The sequence below is a fragment of the Saccopteryx leptura genome, chromosome 3 (assembly GCF_036850995.1).
Source record: "Saccopteryx leptura isolate mSacLep1 chromosome 3, mSacLep1_pri_phased_curated, whole genome shotgun sequence".
Taxonomy (NCBI): domain Eukaryota; kingdom Metazoa; phylum Chordata; class Mammalia; order Chiroptera; family Emballonuridae; genus Saccopteryx; species Saccopteryx leptura.
The window spans coordinates 241992145-241999080 of record NC_089505.1 but is presented as its reverse complement, the minus strand read 5'-3'; positions in this window follow the sequence as shown (position 1 = coordinate 241999080).

Genomic DNA, 6936 nt, shown 5'->3' with positions numbered 1-6936 from the left:
TCCAGTTTGATGAATGAGGCCATTCAACAAGATAGGGAATACAGGAGGAATAATGCATTTGGGGAAGAAATCATGACCTTAAGAACTGTTTGGTGAAGGGGTAATTTGAGATAAAACCATTCTTTTTTTTTTTATTTCTGTAAACATTTTTTAATGTGGTATAGGTAACTAGTAATGACAGCAATTAAATTTTTAGAAAGTTTCTTCATAATAGTGCTCAGTAAATACTTTAAAATTTTTTCTTAAAATAATTTCAGGCCCTGGCACCTGGTTCAGTGGATAAAGTGTAGGCACAGCATATGGAAGTTCCGGGTTTGGTTCTTGTTCAGGGCACACAAGAGAAGCAACAATCTGCTTCTCCCCTCTTCCCTCTCCTCCTTTGCTTTCTCTTCTCCTTCTGCAGCCAGTGGCCAAATTGGTTCGAGCTTGGCCCCAGCGCTGAGGATAGCTAGGTTGGTCTGAGTGTGTCAGCCCGAGGTGCAAAAGTAGCTCAGGACTGGAGCATCATCCCCAGACTGGGTTGCCAAGTGGATCCTGGTCAGGGGACACACGGAGTCTGCCTCACTATTTCCCCTCCTCTCACCTAAAAAAACCACAAACAACAACAACAAAAAACCCCAGTCCTTTTTCAGATAAAGGAAAGGATCACATAACTTAATTCTATTATAATGACAGCTTCTGACTTCTAACACCAGTAGGGGTCCTATCTCAATTCTTCTACTGCCTCCAAGTCAAGCACAAGAATGAACACAGAAATTGGGGTGGGTCTGGTCTGAGCTGGTTCTGGGTAGGAAGGTGATTAAAGGACCCCACTGATGAGGCTGGTTGAGGCATGGCAGGGGGGGGAGGGTTGTAGATTGGTGTTGCTGCATAGGGAACAAGGCAGTGGGAAACTTGCAGAAATAAGCTCAATGTCTGGCATATAGTATATACTTCAATAAATGGCACCATATTTCCCCATGTATAAACCACATCTTAATTTTGGGAACTGAAATTTGAAAAAAAATGTATTACATAAAGTTATTGAACTCAAGTTTTATTCATCATAAAATTTATACAACTTGCCTGACTAGGCGGTGGTGCAGTGGATAGATTGTTGGACTGGGATGCGGAAGACCAAGGTTAGACCCCGAGCTCACTAGCTTGAGCACGGGCTCATCTGGCTTGAGCAAAAAGCTCACCAGCTTGGACCCAATGCCCCTCGCTTGAGCAGGGGTTACTTGGTCTGCTGAAAGCCCGCAGTCAAGGCACATATGAGAAAGCAATCAATGAACAACTAAGGTGTTGCAATAAAAAGAAATTTATGCAACTCCTCATTACTGTCAAAACTCCCATCCATTAGCTTGTCCTCAATTGTGTCAGATGGTAGATCATTGACTTCATGTATTGCCTTGTCCTCAGTTCCATCTATGGCATTTGAAATGCCACACTTCTTAAATGACTTGACAATTATCTCAATCTTGGTATTATCCCAGGATTTTTCACCCAGGTACAAATTTCTCCTATAGTTGGTTTCTTCACTCTTCCTGCCGCTGTCAAATTGTCCCCAGAAAACTTCATCCATTGTTCATTCATCTCTCATTACAGCCTTGAAGGGTTTGTTAATGCTGACATCAAGTGTTTGGAGCTGGGATGTCAAGCCTCCAGGTATGATGGCAAGTTTTATTTTTCACTTTGCAGTGATCTTCTTTGTGTTTTCTTCTGTTATGTGTGCCCTGAACTGATCAAGCACCAATAGGGCAGGTTTGTGTAAGAGCCCACCTGGTCTCCTTCTCCAAACTTTCTCAAACCAGATCTTCATTCCATCCTGATCCATCCAACCCTTGTCATGAATGTGGACAATCACTCCTCAAGGAATGTCTTCTTTTGGCATTGTTTTGCATTTGAAAATCAGCATAGGAGGCAGCTGGGTTCTGTGGGCACAATAAGCTAGAACAACTATATAATGGCTCTTTTCATATCCACTTGTCTTCACAGTTACAATTTTCACCCCCCTCTTACCAACATTCTGTTACTTGGGACATCAAATTGAAAGGGGACTTCGTCCATATTTGCAGTCTGTCCCAACTCAAACTGATGTGTCTTTTTATATTGAATGTCAACATGATGAAATTCAAGGACCTTCTCAGGCACCTTTTGGGCAAGTCTGGTGCATGTACGCATATTTAGTACATTCCGTTTCATAAATCTGAAGCACCAGTTGTCCTCCCCTTTGAAATTAGTAACTTCTTTTTCTTTCTTTTTAAATTTATTTATTTTCATTTTTTAGAAAGGACAGAGAGAGGGAGAGAGAGAGACAGAGAGAGAGAGAGAAGGGGGGAGGAGCTGGAAGCATCAACTCCCATATGTGCCTTGACCAGGCAAGCCCAGGGTTTCGAACCAGCGACCTCAGCATTTCCAGGTCGATGTTTTATCCACTGCGCCACCACAGGTCAGGCCAACTTCTTTTTCATCAGCAATTCTTCTTGCCTCATGCTGAACCATCTTTGTGGACACAGGAATTCCAATTGCCTTTGCTCTTCAATCTATATCTTCAATTCCCTCTCTAAATCAGGCATTTTGCTGACTTGCCTCTGATGGCTTTCTTCTGCCGTGGCATTTTCAGTAGGGTTTCTTCTTCCCGTAGCCAGTCTCAGATTGATTTCTCAGTCTGGGAGGACGACCAAACTTATGTTCAGCAGCATGATTTCCATTCACTTTGCAAACTGGATCATTTTTTAACTTGAATTCAGCACTGCGTAAGAAAAATCTTTTCTGAGCCAATTTCTGGGCAGAATGTGGCAAAACATGAACCTACTGCTAATGATAGCGGTAACAAATACAGTACAAAACAATGATAGCTCAAAGACAACAAATGCAAAAAGCGGGAAATGCAAGTAAAAATATCTACAACTACTGTATGCAGACGCACCTAGTTTATAGATCCCAAATTTTTCAAAAAGGTGCATCTTATACATGGGGATAATACTAGTTATCATTCTCTTATACACTCTTATTTTTTCAAAAGCATTCTGTATACTGGAAATCCAGAACAATATATAAATGTTAGTAGATACTAGAGAGTGCAACATGAGTCTAGGAAGCCACATATATGGTGGCAGGACAGTGGGGACACATTTACCCATCATCCATAGGCTTAGCAAACTATCCAGAACATAGTAAACTGCTCAATAAATATTTATTGACTAATAAATGAGTAAATAAAATCAAGCCCAAATCATTTATCTCTGCAGAGATATGGTAAAGTGTGTTGGTTAAAAACACATATTCCAAACCAGATACTGGTGGTCCATATCCTGAAACTGACTAGCTGGGAGACCCTGTGCAAGTTATTTAACTACTGTACTCTATGCCTTGGTTTCTGCATCTGAACACAAGGAATGATAGCAAAGTAACTCCCTCAAAGCATTGATGAGAAGTCTAGATGAATTAATATTCTGTGATGTGCACAAAATAGTCTCTGGACACATTGTCAGAGCTATATAGTGGGTTTGCTTCTTTGAGACACATTTGCATTTTTAACGAGACTCTAAATGCAGAAGAAGCATTTATATGATGGAATAGCCCCCAAAATAAATCACTAATGACTAAATTCCAGTATCTTTGAACTTACGTCAAGAAAGCAGTCAATGTCACCTGTGTTCCCAAGTCAGGTGCTATTTTTCTCAGAGGGGAATTTGATGACCAAAGAGGCCATTAAACAAGATAGAAAATACAAACATTCTGAGATAAGATTTAGGAAAATTGCATGAGCAGGGAGGGTGGTTCTTGATTCTAAACAGCCAGAGAAAATGCTACCTTCTGTTTCCTAGAGAGAAAATGCTTGGGAAATGGCCATACTGACTCTCTTGTGAGAGTGATGGGAAGGAGGTAACTCAAAGTGGTGCTGAGTCTATCCACCTCTAATTCAGCCTGCACCTTCCTGCGGGCCCAAGACTTGAGATATTTTTACAGCATTGATAGAACCTTGCAGAAGTAGAAATTCTTCTTCTCTAGGTTGAGATCTAGAAATGAGGACATCTTTATTTAATGAGAAGATCAGATGTGACCAATAACGGAAGTTAGGAGTTAGGAGAGGGAAATGTTCTTCACTATCTATTTTATTTGTAATAAAATGTTACATTATTTGTATTGGTCCAGATTCAATCAGGGAGGTTGAATCACTATGAGTATTGTGGAATAAGGAATTTAGAGAAATTACACCTTACATGATTGTGGAAGCTTCTGGGTGAGCACAGGCCTCAGAAGGGGATTTGAAGGATCACAGGAGAGTCATTAACCAGTCCTGGTGCTTGTAATTGAGCTGAAACTTGAAGGGAAGTTGGGAGGATGGGCACATCCTGTAGGTGAATTGTCCTGCAAAGGTGGCCCGTGTAGAAGTCTGTGGAAGGTGGAGGGTTTAGTATGGCTTGTGCCTCTGAATGGGTGATCTGCATATCTTTCAAGCCAGGGGTTAACAAAGCCAGGTTTGAAGTACAGTGTCTGGTAGTAAGACCTGGGCTCACTACTGGCCCACAGGGTTGGCAATTGGGAAAGACCTAGGAGAGGAGCTAGTCATGAGGGGAAGCTGCCTGTACCTCTGCATTGAGTGTTTCTCACCACTCTCATTTATGAGGCTGTTAGAGCCCAATGGTTGCTGCTACTGCCCCCACATTGCATCCAACTTCCCCTCTGAGACCCACAGTCAAAGGGGTTTTGTGAGACATAGTTCCCAACATAGACAAGATAGGTTCTTTTGTTTATTTTACTTATTTTTTTAAGAGTTATTTTTTAAACTTTTTAAAAAAATTATTCATTTTAGAGAGGAGAGAGAGTGAGAGAGAGAAAGAGAGAGAGAGAGAAAGGGGGGAGGAGCAGGAAGCATCAACTCCCATATGTGCCTTGATCAGACAAGTGCAGGGTTTTGAACCGGCGACCTCAGCGTTCCTGGTCGATGCTTTATCCACTGTGCCACCACAGATGAGGCCTGTTTATATTTTTATTAATTCCCATTTTGCTTCATTTAAAAAAGGATTTCTGAAGCAGCTTGGAGAAATATTTGCCACTGAGTGAAGTTTTTAAAGGAAGTGATGGAGGCAAAGATGAAAGTGTAGAACAATAAAATAATTCCAGGGTGATGTTAGTGTTCAAGAAATTCATCTAAGAGCCTGTTCATTGAAGATGAGGGCTATAAATTTGCTGTAGAACATCCTTGGAGCTCAAGCAAATATTTTGTAATAATGATTGTCACAGAAGGAGTGGCATGGATTATCCTGGTCCTGAGACTTAAGAGGAAATACTTCTGGGTCCTCAAAAATAACTCCTGCAATAGTGCCTTAGAACTATTCAATGAGAGCTGTTTTCCTACAAGGGGTTAAAGCAAAGTAGACTGAGCAGAGCCTCCATTCTATATACACTCTTCTGCAGGGAAAAGGGGACAGGAGACTGTTTCTTTTTTTTCTTAAGTAGAAGCAGGGAGACAGAGAGACAAGCTCCTGTATGTGCCCCAACCGGCATCCACCTGGCAAGCCCCCTTATGGGTGATGCTCTGCCTATCTAGGCTATTGCTTCATTACTCAGCAAGAGAGCTCTATTTTAGCACCTGAGGCAAGGCCATGAGCCATCCTCAGTGCCCAGGGCCAACTTGCTCCAACCAAGCCATGCCTGTGGGAGATGAAGAAAGCAATTAGAGAGAGAGAGAAGGGAGAGGGGGGAGGGGTGGAGAAGCAGATGGTTGCTTCTCTTGTGTGCCCTGACTTGGAATGAACCAGGGACATCCACACGCTGGCCAAATGCTCTACAGCTGAACCAATTGCCGCGGCCTGGAGACAACTTCTAAACATTATATCTAGATGATTGGTGTGATCTGCATATCTTCAAGCCAGGGGTTAACAAACATTTTTCTGTCAAGGGCCAGATGGTAAATATTTCAGATGTTAGGGCCCATGAGATCTCTTACAACTAATCAATGCTGTCATCGTAGGGTAAAAGCACCCACAGAGACTCTGTAAACAAAGGAGTGTGGCCTGCGGTCCAATAAAACTTTATTAGGAACACTAAAATTTGAATTTTCTCATAATTTTTGTGTGTCACACAATGTTATTATCCTTTAGAGCTTTTTAAAGGTGTAAAAACCATTCTTAGCTTTTGGTCTGTAGCTGTACAGAAACAGGTAGCAGTCTGGGTTTGCCCATGTGCCAAGATTTGCTGACCTTAGTTTTAGATGATCCTCTATAAACAGTGATTTTTATAATTGGCTAAGAAAGTGGGAGGTAAAGTGTTTGAGGTTAGGGTGGGTAACATTACTATAACAGACAAACCTCAAAATCTCGGTGGCTTACTGTAAGTATAGTTCTCTGCTCATGTAATGTCCAAGCAGTTGTCCTTAACGGGTGGGTGGCTCTCCTCCAAAGGGTGACTCAGGGATCTGGGCTCCAACCTCCTTCTGGCTCCACTCCCTGTTAGCAGATGTGAAAAGACAAGGTGATGGTGTGCCTGGTTTTCAACCCAGAATTGATACACACAATCAGCTACATTTAGATGCAAAGATGTGGGTGGTAGGTGTGCTGAAGAAGACAGAAACTGGCCACTGTCTGATAATGATGCGCCCCTGTGAAAGGAAATGCTAGTTTGTGTTGGGCTGCTAGCTGCCCTGCTACAGTGATGTTCTTGGGCAAGAACTTGAGTATAGATAGTGATGCTGAGAAAGGGTGGCTCTTGAACCCCAATGAGTGTAGAGAGGACATTATTTTTTGAAAGTTAAAGCTACTAATCAGTATACATAGAGAACTAAGATGTTGCCCTTGAAAACTACTCTGGGTGTGTCCAGTACAAACTCCAACGTGCAGGTGAAAGCTTCAATATTCTTCCTTCAAAAACATGATTGTGCCTGACCAGGCAGTGGCGTAGTGATAGAGTATTGGACTGGGATGCGGAGGACCTAGGTTCAAGACCCCG